The sequence below is a fragment of the Gallinula chloropus genome (genome assembly GCF_964237585.1).
Source record: "Gallinula chloropus genome assembly, chromosome: 2".
Taxonomy (NCBI): domain Eukaryota; kingdom Metazoa; phylum Chordata; class Aves; order Gruiformes; family Rallidae; genus Gallinula; species Gallinula chloropus.
Genome location: NC_140086.1, coordinates 46,883,358 through 46,897,276, shown reverse-complemented (window position 1 = coordinate 46,897,276; position 13,919 = coordinate 46,883,358). Strand labels below are relative to the sequence as shown.

General features: G+C 44.3%; 1 protein-coding gene across 1 annotated transcript in view; it reads right to left on the bottom strand.

The window, feature by feature from the left end:
• The window catches only part of KLHL14 (kelch like family member 14), a gene marked incomplete at both ends in the record, with an annotated part of 58,184 nt that overhangs the window by 14,454 nt on the left and 29,811 nt on the right, over positions 1 to 13,919 (bottom strand). The gene's annotated exons all lie outside the window — the stretch shown is intronic.

Sequence of the window (13,919 nt, the reverse complement as noted above, 5' to 3'; positions counted from 1 at the left end):
ACACCCCTACCTGCTGTATAAAACCAACTTATATAAAGGGGTGCAGTTGCCTGATATTTCCCTGAAAATGAGCAGATGCTAAGAATCCTAGTATGCTAGGAAACATTAAAAAACCTCAGCCCAGCTTTGTTCTGCTGGTAATGTTTCCACAAGAAGAGTCAGTGTGTTCAGTAGCTTTCTATTACACTGCAATGAACAAGCTGCATTTCCATACAGTTTTAAGTTTTTAAATTAAGGTCCTGCTGATTTAATGCCTTTTCCAAATGTATACGCTTAATTTCCTGTACAATGTCATTAGCAGCACAACCACACATTTTCTATTCATCTAATCAGGAAGCCTTTTGTTAACAAAGATCAAAACAGTGGCATTAGGTTTGCAATATCCCATTTGTTTTGGGTTTGGTTTTTTTTTTTTTTTTGGAGGTGTTGGGATTACTGGGGACCAACTACAGTCTAAAGAATCCATTTTTTTAAATTTAGTTTTTCCACTGTGAGTACTGAGACACAGAAATAAGGGCTCACTTATACATAATATGTACAGATTTTTGTGGTGCATTATTGTGATATTCTATGGCAAATATGAACTTACACAGCAGTAGTTATCATACCACATAGAGTAGTTTTGGCCCAGTGACATCAGTAGGAAAAATGATGTCCTTGTTCAGCTCATCATATGGGCACCTTAAATCTAGGTGAGGACAAATGGGGAGGTGATGTGCATGTACAGGCAGGGAACTTATTGCTTGACACGGATCAACAGAGCACTTAGGAAACCAGTGCAGTGGGAAATCAATATGACTCAGGGCCAGCTCTTACTTTGTGCTCTTTTGCCAATGCCAAAAAAAAAAAAAAAAGAAAAAAGAAAAAGAAGCAGCCTATCTCACACTTGGATTATTTTGGGTGATATATCTCTCATTTCATTTGTTTTATTATCTTTTATTTTTCTCAGAATGCAGTTGTGCAGTATAGCATATGCAAATAATAATAAGAAGAAATACGCACAGCTTTGTTATTTAGGACACATTTTCTTAAAGATCAAGTGGGCTCATTTAAGCTTCTTACTGAAGTTTTTGCCAAGGCAATGATGAATAAGTAAGGTACGTTTTTAGTTTCTAGTAAAGGTCGAATATAATTTTCATAGTCTGTGCTCTTACAAGTCATGTAAGTGAAGCAATTCTTAAATTGGGTAGCCAGGTACAGTAAAAGTTCATTAATTAAGGTTATTTGTCACTAGTACACTTTATATAACTGGGAAGTGATCCCATGCTAGGCACTGCATAAGATTTTATACGACCTATAGATTCCTACAGTGGGATGAAAGAATGAAAAAAAAGGTGATCTTCTTAGCCCCCATATAATCTCAGACATCTTCCTATTTTAAAATCTTCTCTCTCAAAACCCCAGTACTTCCCTTGATTTTGCAGATGCTTCAACTACATAAGGAATTTGGGTGTCCTATGGGAAATCTGCAATTTTTCTTAGATGATTTTTAGGACTACTCCTCTCCAGCAACAGACTCCCCAGGATGCGTCTTCAGGGGCTTCAGTTCTTCCCTAATCTGTTAGGGTTTCCAATTAGGTCCAAGCCAGTGGTTGTACCCACAACCTGGCTCTTCTGTTGGCTGATCTGGAGAGATCTAGCATCTATGAAAAGAACTGTCTCCAGGCAGCACACATGCATATTTTTCACGTGTTGTGTTTTAATTTTTCATTGTTTATTTATCCTCCATATTGACACAAACAGGGCCAGTAGAGGAAGAAATTATATTTTAAGCTTTTCTGCTGTTCCCATGCATATAAACTATGCAGTAAGACTCACACACTTACGATCATAATTAAACCTTGAAAACTAAGGGCTTAATCCTGCTTCCTACTTAACTTGATGGCAACGTTCCCACTGATAGGGGATTGGGCCCAAATGACCCAAACTACCATCTGTAACTCATGTGAAAGCTAAAGGGAATCTTGTCTTCGAAAGGAGGGTAGTGTCTGGGCCTCAGAAGGAAAGGTGACTGCAATAAAACACTGCAGACCTTTAGTATGGCCTTTGTTTCCCACTGAGCTTTGGGGAAAACTCTCTTCTCGGCCTCCTGAATCTGCTCAAGGGGCTAGAGAAGACAGGGAGGATGGAGCAATACTGTGGACACCTAAGAGGGAGGGAGTTTTGACGCTGAATTTGTGAAATTGCCAACATTGCAGTCTTTCTCCCTGACCACTTCCAGGGTCCCTCAGAATCATGACATATATATTTATAGACATAAAAACTATGGGAATGAACCATTTTTTTTACTGCTGCAAAACATCCCTTGAAAGCACCAGAAAACTCATGCTGTAAACACTAATTCCTTATATACACAGACCCACACAGGACTGGACTTTTCATACATTCAGTCAAAATTACGTGGCAAGTAGGCATGCTAAATCCAGCCTCTTGTAGGAACAATCTTCCCAAACTCACTGTGCTTGCCGGGGTGTAACAGGAAGAATTTGGCCCACTGCAGAGTATGGCCAGGCTCCTGCTTTCGTTGGTTTTATACAGGCCTTTGTCTGTTGTGTTGCTTTAAAAATGTGAAAATCCCATCTTCAGATTTCTCTGATTTCAAGTGTGTGGAACACCTGCCTGCCCCACAGAAAGGGTATTTGAAGAGAAGTTTGTACGCCACGCTCAAACACAGCCCGGTGCGAGTTTTTAGCGTGTCAGTCAGTGAGTTAGAGGGAAAGGGTAAGGAGAAGCTAATCAGGATGAAATGAGATTAAAGGCTGTCTAATTTTACAGCAACTGTGATCCATCAGCCACTGTGAAAGTGACAGTGGAAATGAATGATGGAGACAGACAGGTGGGGCTGTACATTTCACTGATTTATCCTCAAATGCACTGGGCCTTATTTTATTGAGTGAACATGACCGCATTTATCATGACTGTCATCTAAACCCACTTCCCTCCATTTAAAAAGGTCACTTTACTAGGAGGGAGTAGGATAGAGGCACTTTCAAAACAGATTTCAAATTTAATAACACATGTTTATAAAATCCTGTGCAAGAATTCTCAACTTTATTAAAGACTGATTTAAAAAGGAAGGAGAAGATGAAAAAAAAAACCCATGGTCATCCGAGAAACACGCTCAGCTACCAAGGTGATGGGTGCCAGAGAACTATGAGAGATGGATGAACATAAACAGATCAGCCAGCGTGGGCAGAAACACCCTCCTCTAAGACCCTGCCCCTCACAGATGCTTTCCAAAGCTCAGGAGGCCCATGGTTAACAAACGTACTTTCCTGGGCCAAGAGCAGCCCTACTGAGTACAAGACCCCCACCAGCCCCCTTCCCTTGCAATTTATGTTTAATCAGCAGCAGACCTTCAGTAAGGTGGGAAGCAATTCCTCAGGTACAGATATGTAACGTGCAGAGCTTTCAAGGTCAAAACCAAATGGGTGATTTCTACTTGAGAATCATCTGGAAGGCAGTAGAATCCAAGACAACAGTGGTGTTTGCTAAGAAATACTTCACAAACATCAGTAACACTGTGCAGGAGGAGACACTCATGGATGTTCTTCAGGCACAGGTGAAGGTGGAAGACACAGCAGCACTGTGCACATCAGGACAGCTGTCCCAGGCAAAAACTACTCACATATGCCAAACCTTAGCTAATGAAAAGCACCTAAGTTCAAAATCAGAGTCTACAACTTACAGACAAGTGTTCATGAAACCAGTCTCAAGCATAATGCCTGAGTTGAGCCATATGCAATAATGTTCCAAAGGCGCTTTCAACTTTGGTATGGGGGTGACATAAGAAGCAATAACATGTGCTGTTCATCTTACCCTGGTTTACTTAGCTTCAGACAACTACACTTTAGGAAACAGCATCTGGTTGTTCTCCATACAATATTCAAGGGGTCTTCAGTTCCTCCTTCTCCTTACAACCCACCTTACCCTATTTATCATCACTTCAACACTAACTAGAAGGTAAGAAGGGAAGAACAGGAACGGCCTTTCTCAAAACAGGAGGAGGGATGGACTCTGGCCTCAGGAGATCTGAAAGCTGTAATACAGCCCCATAGCCATTCCTGTTCTCTGTAAAAACTCCTTTCAGAAACTGCACTTGATGCTCATTCTCAAAAGTTTTAAAAAAAAAAAATTCCATAGTTTTTTCACTGTCCTGAACTGCTCAGCTGATTGGGATACAGGAAGTACCGTGAGGAAAGCCAAGAAATCTCTTCCTCAGCTGCTGCACTGCTTGAGTATAGCCCCTTCAAGACTCAGTACACACCAAAAAGTCATACTTATCATCTCTAATGACCTGTGCAGATGACCACAGAGTGTGCTTCCAGAACCAGGATGTCATTATCAGGGGACATATGGAGTCGATAATGACCTTCCACAGTATTAACAGCCTAACCTACATAATATTCCACTACTGCTACCTGAAAACTGGCTATGTCCATGGATCTCCGGAGGGCAAAGTCACATGAGAAGATGTCTCTTTTCAGGACAGAAGGCACCTACAAACTCACTACAGGAGACTGGTCTGCTCGTGGCAGAGACATGATATTAATTTCATTCCCAACCCCCTCCCCAAAACGCTGGTCAGACCACAGCTGGTCCAGTTATTTCCTGAGAACAGAGTATCAGATACTGTCCATCTTTCTTTGGGTCATACGTCATTTGCAGGAAGATTATGTGTTTATTACTGAATGTTACTTGTAATTTCCCACCTAGGAGGTTAAATAAATAAACGCTGGGATCCCTCTGTGCATTGTTCAATTCAACTGTCTGTTATTTAATAACTGGGGAAAGAGTGACCACAGTATGTATGAAATTCTAACCTTGGTGAACATGGTGGGAGTTTTGCCATTACCTTTAAAAGAACTGGGTTTTCACCCACTGGTATTTTCTGCTCAAGTGACAATGAAACAAAGTTAAAAGAAGAGAACAGTCAACTGGAGATGGCTGATACCTGTGAACATTCCCATGGCCAAACTGCACCCTGCCACCCCAAATTCAAGCAAATGCATGCAAAGTATTTTTTCTAGTAAAGCTCCAATGCCAATCTTGACCCTGAGCTCAGCTCAGTGGGGGAAGCCTGAGACAACCCAACAGCGGTCACCATAAGCAGAAAATCCTAAAGCGATCAGGATGAAGCACTGTGCCTCTAAGTCACGTTTGAGAACAAGTAACTGGTATAGCTCTGGTTCAGCTGCACCAGAGAGAACTCCATCAGCTCAGCTAGAAACTTCACAACATCTTCATCCCCATCCCAGCTCTGTGGCAACTCCATTCCTCACTGTGTTCTGCTGGCCAGATCCTGTTGGTGCCACTCAGGAACCCCTGTCTTAAAAAGAATTCATTACCTGCAGCAAGATCTTACTTGGCCCTCACTGCCCCAAAAGTTGAATCTCTTATCATTTTCTCTCTCTGTCTCAGTACTTCCTATCTTGTTCTCTAGTCTTCACTAATGTATTATTTTAGAGCAACCAAAAGTGTTTTTAATTCCCACTAAGTCCTGAAGTCATTCCAGAAGGAGGAGAAAAATGTGATTTTCCATTTGGAAAATTCTACATAGAGGAGGGATGTGTCCGTATTTCACCATACTAAAACAGCAGTTTTGAGACACTTAAGTTCACTCATAACAGATAAAACAAAACCTTCACTGCTATGGATTTCTGGATTTTCACTTTTAAATACTTCAATATTTGCAAACAAAAGGCTTTGTTTACGGGAGCCCAATGCATACCTAAAGCACTAGACATAAGGCAGAAGAGAGTGGAAGGCTCCATCCAACACTTACCACCAGGAAAAAAAGCTTAAAAAATGCCTTCTTTCCCAGAAGACATATACCTTGTGCAGATATCTGAAGAAAAGTCTGAAACTCTAACATGCCTAACTTCCAGTGTGCCCAAGCACAGCACGCAGAAGCAGAAAAGTGCATGTAGTATTATGTTAATGTACCTAGGCTGTCTAAAGAAAGCTCAGGAGTTCTTGCCAGGGACCACAAGAAGACTCTGGGCTAATCTTTAATGGACAAGCTGCTCAGACAACATACAGTGTGGGTGCTGAAAACACCCACAAGACCCAATGTCCCTGACCAGCTTGGGGTCTCACCCAACACTACTTGCCCATGGGTGCAGGAGCCCCATTTCAGCTCAGACCTGGGCATCCAAACCTTCCCTGGATGGAGCCTTTGTAGGTACATTGTAGTGGGTCCCCAGTCCTTTCTTTGGCCTTGTCTCTTGGATGGACATTGGACCCATGCTGAGGCCTGTTCCCATGGAAACATCAACCCTGCCATGCCCTGACAAGCAGCCATATGTGGGAATGTTAGTCTGAGCAAGAACTGCAGCCCAGGCTTTATCCTGATGCTGCACATCCCTACCAGCACCCTGAGGAAAAACAAGGGCATTTGGAGCATGTGGAGATGCCCATGCAGAGCTTAACATTCTCATCACCACCAAAATGGTCATTTCAAGTACCAGGAAGCACGTGTCATACCATTGAGACTTTTTCCATGGTGGGCACAATTAAATATAATTTATACTGTTCTCTTTGCTCAGGATAGACAGTAAGAGCCCAGTCTAAAATGTACTAACGACTAGGCAAACAAATACAGAAGGAAACACAGGAATTCACATAAATTAGGTAACACCGAAGACCAGTTTCTCCATCAGAAATCAGGTGGATACATTGCCCTCTCAGGCCCTCCCTCCACAGATGGGAGAGCAATGGCAGACCCACAGACAAAATTCAACTTCAGAGAAGGAAATTTGACCTGGGTAGCAAACCCACATACTTATGTAAAACTGGCCCAGTTCACTTAGTAAATCTATACACAGAAGATGAAATGAGAATGTATATGTGAAAACCAAAATCCATTAGTAGATTTGGACTAAATTTATCTTAACTTTCTTCTGCTTTCTATAATAACAGTACTGGTTGGTATTTTCAGAAAAACGGCTGTGAAGAAGGTGTATCCTAATGCCTGATCATGAAGATCAGAAAAAAGATCACCCCATATGAACACTCATACCAGAAATTTTGTTTTGTCTCCTCACAATTTTTTTTTGTGGTTTAGAAAGCAGCCACTCAGGAAACAGAAACAAACCCACGTTTCTTAAAATCAAATACCCAGCTGAATATCACACCACAAGAAGCTGCTATTTAAATCAAGCGGTGTCAAAATTCATGGGCTGAACCATGCTCACACAGAAGCACAAATAATTCACTTATCACACACTAGTGCATGGTCACGGACTGCTGACAAACAGGATGAAAGGTCAGGTTCATTTAAATCACCAGCCATGGTGGGACTGCAGGATTTGACATGTACAGTGGAGTATATGGAAGCTGTTATGATTAATCACATATATTTCAAACATAGAGAACTAAGTATCCTCAACTGGTTTGCATCTTTTGTTGAACAAGCTCGTGTGGCTTACAGTATTGTTCATAAAATTACCACTGTCAGCTAGTTAGGTGAAAGGAAAAGAGGACTCAGTGAATGAAACTGGGACTCCATGTACCAGTAACCATGGTGGGGACCAGGTTCTGGTGGAGACTGGATTCAAGAAGGGAGTGAAACTAAAATGAACAGACAAGGATGCGTCAGGTTGGAGGAGATGTGGCAGAAGGGACAGGGACTGGAGGAAGATATGCCAAAATCTGCAAACACAGCAGCAAATACTGGTCCAGAGCCCCAAGTCCTGTACTCTTCACACTCTTCTGCTGTCGCAGCACTGCTGGGAAGAAATTTGTGCTGTTTAAACCTGGCTTGTAGGGTGCAAAGCCTCCCCTGTCACCAGCAACCGCCTGAATGCAGGCAGAGATGTGTACAGCAGATCTGCAAAGCCAGCCTAGATGACAGTTGCTCAGCATACCTTGAAAAAGCAGTTTCTCCTCCAAGCCAATGTAACTGTTGAGATGTGGGACACCTATAAGTTATGGACTGCCACTATGAGATGATGCGGTGCCCATCTCCTCCAGCACCTGCTTATTTATGCTGGCATGGTCCTTAAACAGGTAACCATGACACTTCCCAACGGCCCATCTTGCTGAAGGTTCAGTCCCACGAGCACCAGAAATCCACTGTAAGAAACATTTCTGCCCTTTCTTCTCTGTCCCTGGTCCCACACACTGCACCACTCCTCCTGATGGCTGATGCAGCCATCATGCAGCCAAGCAATGAACAAGCAAGAAACCACATACACTTTGTTACGGAGCACTGGATTTAACTCAGATCTGTTCCCTGCTAAGCTTCTCTGTGTGGTCTCACAAACTGGACACAGTGGTGGTAGAACAGAAGAGCAGAGCCATGAGAAAAAGAAAAAAATGCACGAGCAGCGCTAGTTCATCAGCTTACGGGGGTTGTGAAGGAACAACCTCAGCACATGATGCCAAACCATTTAAATGGGTCTAACTCAAAGTTGCCATGGGCCTGCTCCTCTCACAGCCCAGGCAATCCAGGCTCTCCTTCATGCCAGCACTCTCCAGTGAGCCCTTTCAAAGCAATAATCTGGTGGAAAGATAACACAGAAAACAAGAGAGACTGTATTTTCATTTTGGTTTAATGCCCTGAGCAGGCTCAACCATGAGTCCAATGAGTTCCAGAGCTGACATGAAGGAGACACAACCATGGAATGAATGGGTTTGGCTGGAAAGGAACTTCAAATAACATCAATGGCTTAACCTACCATGTTGCCACAGCCCATGGATAAAGCCACCTTATGCACAAAGCAGGGAGCAGTAAACAAGGCTTCTGAGGAACAAGAGGTTCCTTCAGTTCTGGGAGGTGTGTAGGGGGAGGCTGGAGGCTGCAGGAGCAGATGGGATTTCTCAGTTAAGGCAATGGTGCCCTAAGCCGGAGGACAGGAATTGTCACTGCCTTTGCCACATGATTTAGTGTGGTGCTAGACAAGCCCCTTGAGATACTTCTTTCTGAGGCTACTGGTTTCCCCTGTTCTGAGAACGCTAACTACATGTGCTTCGTTTTCAGGGAGTCTGCTCTGGTCCCCATGTCTGATATGCAGAAGCACTCTGTGCTCTCTGTTGTCAACTGAAGGATGTGGGAGAGGTAGCCTTGAAAGCATGATCTGAGGGGTCTTGAAATGGACACCGCAAAATGAAGAAGACTTTAGCCTCCTGGCTGCTCTGTTCCTTGGGACCAATGACAGCCTGTGCTCTTCGCAAAGAGGTTGGTGAAAAACACGATGAGTATCAATGAAGCACTTGGCCCCTGTTCTTGTGAACTCTATCAAGAAAACCCTGTGAAAATCTTCTGTTTTCAGAAGATTTCAGTAGCGTGTGACAGACAGGATCCGCCTGCCGAGCAGCAGAGAAAACAAAATACAGTGAGAAATTCCGCACCGTCCCTTCTGTGCACTGACTTGACAAAGAATAGCATGGGATACCATTAGAGATCATATCTTAATGCTTATGCAAACAGAGGCTGAGTTAAGGTTGTAGAAGCAGTGAGATTCCCACATTTCCTAACTCCGGAGGCCTCGGCATCGCTGCCTGGCTAACGCTCTTCTCAGGCTTGGTGCGAGTCCCTCGTGTGCGATCCGCCGCGGGTCTGACAGCAGCTTACACCTTCCTGATCCTGCAGCTGCTTCAGCATCTCTGGAGCACCACGGAGGTGCTGAGGAGATATTGCGAAGTCCAAAGTCTACCGAGCCCATGGCAGGAGTTACAGGAGCACTCCTCCTCCTCCTTCCTCCTCCTCCTCCTCCCGCTGCCGCATTTCCTCCCGGCCGGCAGTTTGAGGCTAAGCCACTAGATGGGGTGCGGTGTGCTGGGCTCCCCCCTCCCCCGGGGGAGAGGCATTTCAATCATCTTTTGGCTTCAGGTTTTGCAGCCAACCAAAAAACAAAGAGGTGACAGGCAGCACACAAAAAGACATAGCCAGCTTTCCTCCCAAGCAGTTAACTTCTGCTTGTTCCTCGTGTTCGGCGTCAAAGGGAAGAAATGAAACGGAGTACACCAACCCCGGCGAACGCTCGGCGCATCAATCCTGGCGGATGCTGAGCCCACGCCGGCTCCCGACGCCTGCAATGGGCACGGCGGGTGCTCAGGCTCTGGCAGGGTTATATCAGTCATACCTGCTTTGCCTCGTCTTGTCTCAGCTCCCCGAACCCAGACTGCGCGGGGATCAGTCAGCGATTTCTCTGGCAGTCCACACACATCTGCTTTTCTACTCCAGGCGCCGGTCCCAGTGAAACACAGCGGGCACAGTTCCCTTCCCCACCGACACGCCGCCAAATCTCTCCCCCCTCCCTCTCTCTTAATAACGATCTGGAAGCTGGGTAAGATAACATGCTCCCTTTTGACAAAGAGCGTGCTTCCTCATTACAGGGGTAAAGAAGGGGAAGGTGGATGTGAGGGAACTGTGATGCAAAACAGTTAACCTACAGAATTAAAGAAAAAGAATAAAAAGAAAAAAAAGAGAAACCTTTCTAAAAGAGTCACTCCTTTCCAACGGAAACACCGTGCTTTGCTCAAGATTAATCCCAAACTGAACAGCACAAAGGTGGCCAGATTACAGCTCTCTTCTCATCTCCCTCAAGAATGCTTTTTTTGGGAAGGCACGAAGATGCTGAAGCGTGTCTATTACACCAGGAATGTGGGAAGGGACTGGTATTTACCTGCATTACTCTTCCCCAACTACTTATAGGAGGAACTGTCCCTCTCAATGGTTCCTCATCCTTCATCCCATTAATGCTACTCATCACTAAACCTATATATAAAGTACAGCAAAGCGCTCCGTCCCAAAATCCAGCTTCTTCCAGCCTCCTATGACAACACAGACATCCTAGATCCCCTAAACAGCACCTTCTCATGACACAGTCCAGCCTTGCAAGCTCCTGCAGACCCCTCTTCTACTCCACTGGAAGAGAGCAAAAAGGCAGGATAATTCTGAAGCCAGTCTCTTATATTCCTTTCCCAGCATGGGTAGAGAAAGTCCTCCCTGCACTCAGCAGACTACCTGAGGGCAGCTGCTGCGGATGTTCCTAACACGGGGCAGCAGTACTGACAGGGGTAAACACACCCTCAGTTCTCTTTAACCCAGCAACAGGCTATCCTGCATTTTGCAGCCTGTGGCAGTCAGCCCTGCACAGGCCGACAGCCCTGCCAGTGTCTCAAAAGCCATCCTCAGAGAGCCACACACCAACGTATGCCCAAGCAGTGACGCGGCACTTGGGTAGGCAGGACTGCAGCTCAGCTGTGAGCTGGGAGATGAGCATGGGCAGGCTCATCTGTGCTGTCCTTTCACATACCTTGCAGGTGAAAATTCACCTCAGCCTTCGTTTCTGATGAACTGGGATTTTCACAAAGAGAAGCAGATGAAAAAAATACTTGGCAGAAAAAGATGCACAAAGGATGTACAGTAAAAATGTGCACCCAAGGAGTTCTTTCCTGGGGCTGTTCAGTCTTGAGAACAGAAGGTTAAGAGGGGATCTGATTAATGTTTATAAATATCTCAAGTGTGGGACACAGGGGGCAATGGCCAGCCTCTTTTCTATGGTCTGTGGGGACAGGACAACGGGCAACGGCCTCAAGTTGGAGCACAGGAAGTTCCGCACCAACATGCGGAAGAACTTTTTCACAGTGAGGGTGACAGAGCCCTGGGACAGGCTGCCCAGGGGGGTTGTGGAGTCTCCTTCTCCGGAGATATTCAAGCCCCGTCTGGATGCCTACCTGTGCAATATGAGATAGGGAACCTGCTTTGGCAGGGGGGTTGGACTCGATGATCTTTCGAGGTCCCTTCCAACCCCTATGATTCTGTTATTCTATGATTTTTTTTTAATTCATTGCAAAAACACTGACAAAAGATACAGTGCATCATCACCAGACATTAATAAAGACCAACCCTGTCTGAGGAGTTTGCAGTCCTCTTATAAACAAATAAAGATAGAACGTAATCCCAGATGCAATGCATTTGCTCATATATACTCATGCAGACATTGCTGACCCACATCTGGCTTCAAATAAACGTGGTTTTACACAAATCAGGTTGCCACTGTTACAAACAGTTTTGATTCATATCAACCCAACACAATCAAGATGATCAAAAGAACTGCTTCTTCGGTTTTGCGCCGTGCTTGGGAAAGTCACCACTCATTAGCTGGGCTGCGGTAATTCCAGTCTCTCACAATTAGAAAAAGCCGCTACCTTTAACTACCTTAGAGCACTGAACAGATTGTTCAAAAGAGTGTATTTGTAACCCCCTAGGAACATAAGCCCTACCAGGCACTGTGGCTGAACTAGTGGCTGCTACCCTGCAGAAAAGTAGTGAGCTGGACCTCTTGCAGTCCTTTGATAATAAAAAATCCCAAGATTTAGGCTAAAAAAATTCCACAGGTGACGAACAAGCAATCATAGCAACTGCCTGCAAAACGAGCTGGTGAAGTCAGCCTAGTCCTCATGCCAGTGTGCCTTATTTACACAGAACAAAAATGCTGAGATGTTGCACTGACTACACAAATCCCCAGTAGCAGTGCAGTGGTTTTGTTAGGGAAATACCTCCATTAGAACTCTGTAACGGAGTCCGTAAAGCCAAACTTTAGATGTGGAGCCTGCGAAGACAGCTCTGTATGATCTGCTGTATGTAGACCTTGAAATCATAAGTTCTCTGATTTGTTTTGTTTTCTGACATAAAGAAGTACTCTCTGGTATTCTGTAATATGTGGAACCTGTGAGTGAGTTAGGAAAACCTGTTTGGGATACCTGCTGAGGCCCATGTCACTGAAGGCTCACAAATGAATCCATTTCTACTGCAGTACCAGTGTGCATAAAGATAAGTTTTGATTAACATGAATATTAAGCATTTTTTCAGAAACCTCATCTTCAAATCACATTACAAATCTTGTGGGCTTAGTTATTTGCTCCGTTCTCTACAATATGAGCACCTATAACACAAAATATTTTCAAAAACTACACTCTAGACCACTAAATCCAAGACACTACATATGCTTGATGCCCCTTCAATTTACTTTCTTCAATTTACTTTCAATTTACTTTTAATTTTCAACTCCAAGATCAAAACCTCCCATTTAAAAAAATAATCAGTTGAATCACAAAGCTTTGTCTTAACATACTAAATGGGCAAGATCAGAGATAAAATTGTTGGCAATGCTGTGACTCCCCTGAAATAATCGGAATTAGGTACTCAGGTTTTATTTAGACACATGCCAAACGGCAGTATTATTGTTGCTCTCTGAGAGGGCAGTCCCAAGGTAGAACTGTGAGTACCAAAACTGTTATGGTATGGTACAGTGATACCTTAACTAACTCCATGCTACTGACTTCCTCCTAACTGGTGTATGCTCTTTTGTTCTAAAGCCCCCACCTCGGTCTGGGGCTTGAGTTCAGCAGTTGCTGCATACACTGGGGGCAGGAAACGACCCATTACAGAATCACAAGGTTGGAAAAGACCATCAAGTCCCAACATTCCTGTCCTATGCCAAACCGAATCCCTAAGTGCCTCATCTACCCTGTTTTGAAACACATCCAGGGATGGTGACTCCACCACCTCCCTGGGCAGCCTGTTTGCCTACACAAGAGGCATATAGAAACAATCAGCAAAACACAGAGGCACACAGAAACAATCAGCAAATGGCTAAATCTAATACTTCCTTCCAGATTCTTCACATCTGTCTACAGGTGACTCCAGTTGACAATCACAAGTCATTTTTAAGAACGGACACAAAATTTGTAATAGATTTCGTCCACAGATGTCATGGAGTGGTATGAACCTGGTCCACACGATTCACTTTTCTTACCTCTAACAGCCCAGGCTCTCATTGGGTCCTGCTTTTTTCCTGTGGCATTTTTGCACCAGCCTTTGAAGCCTGTCAGAACAAATTCCAGCTGTGGACCCAGGAAGCTGCTCTGGCCCCTGTCTTCCCTGTCCAACAACACAACCCCCTGCA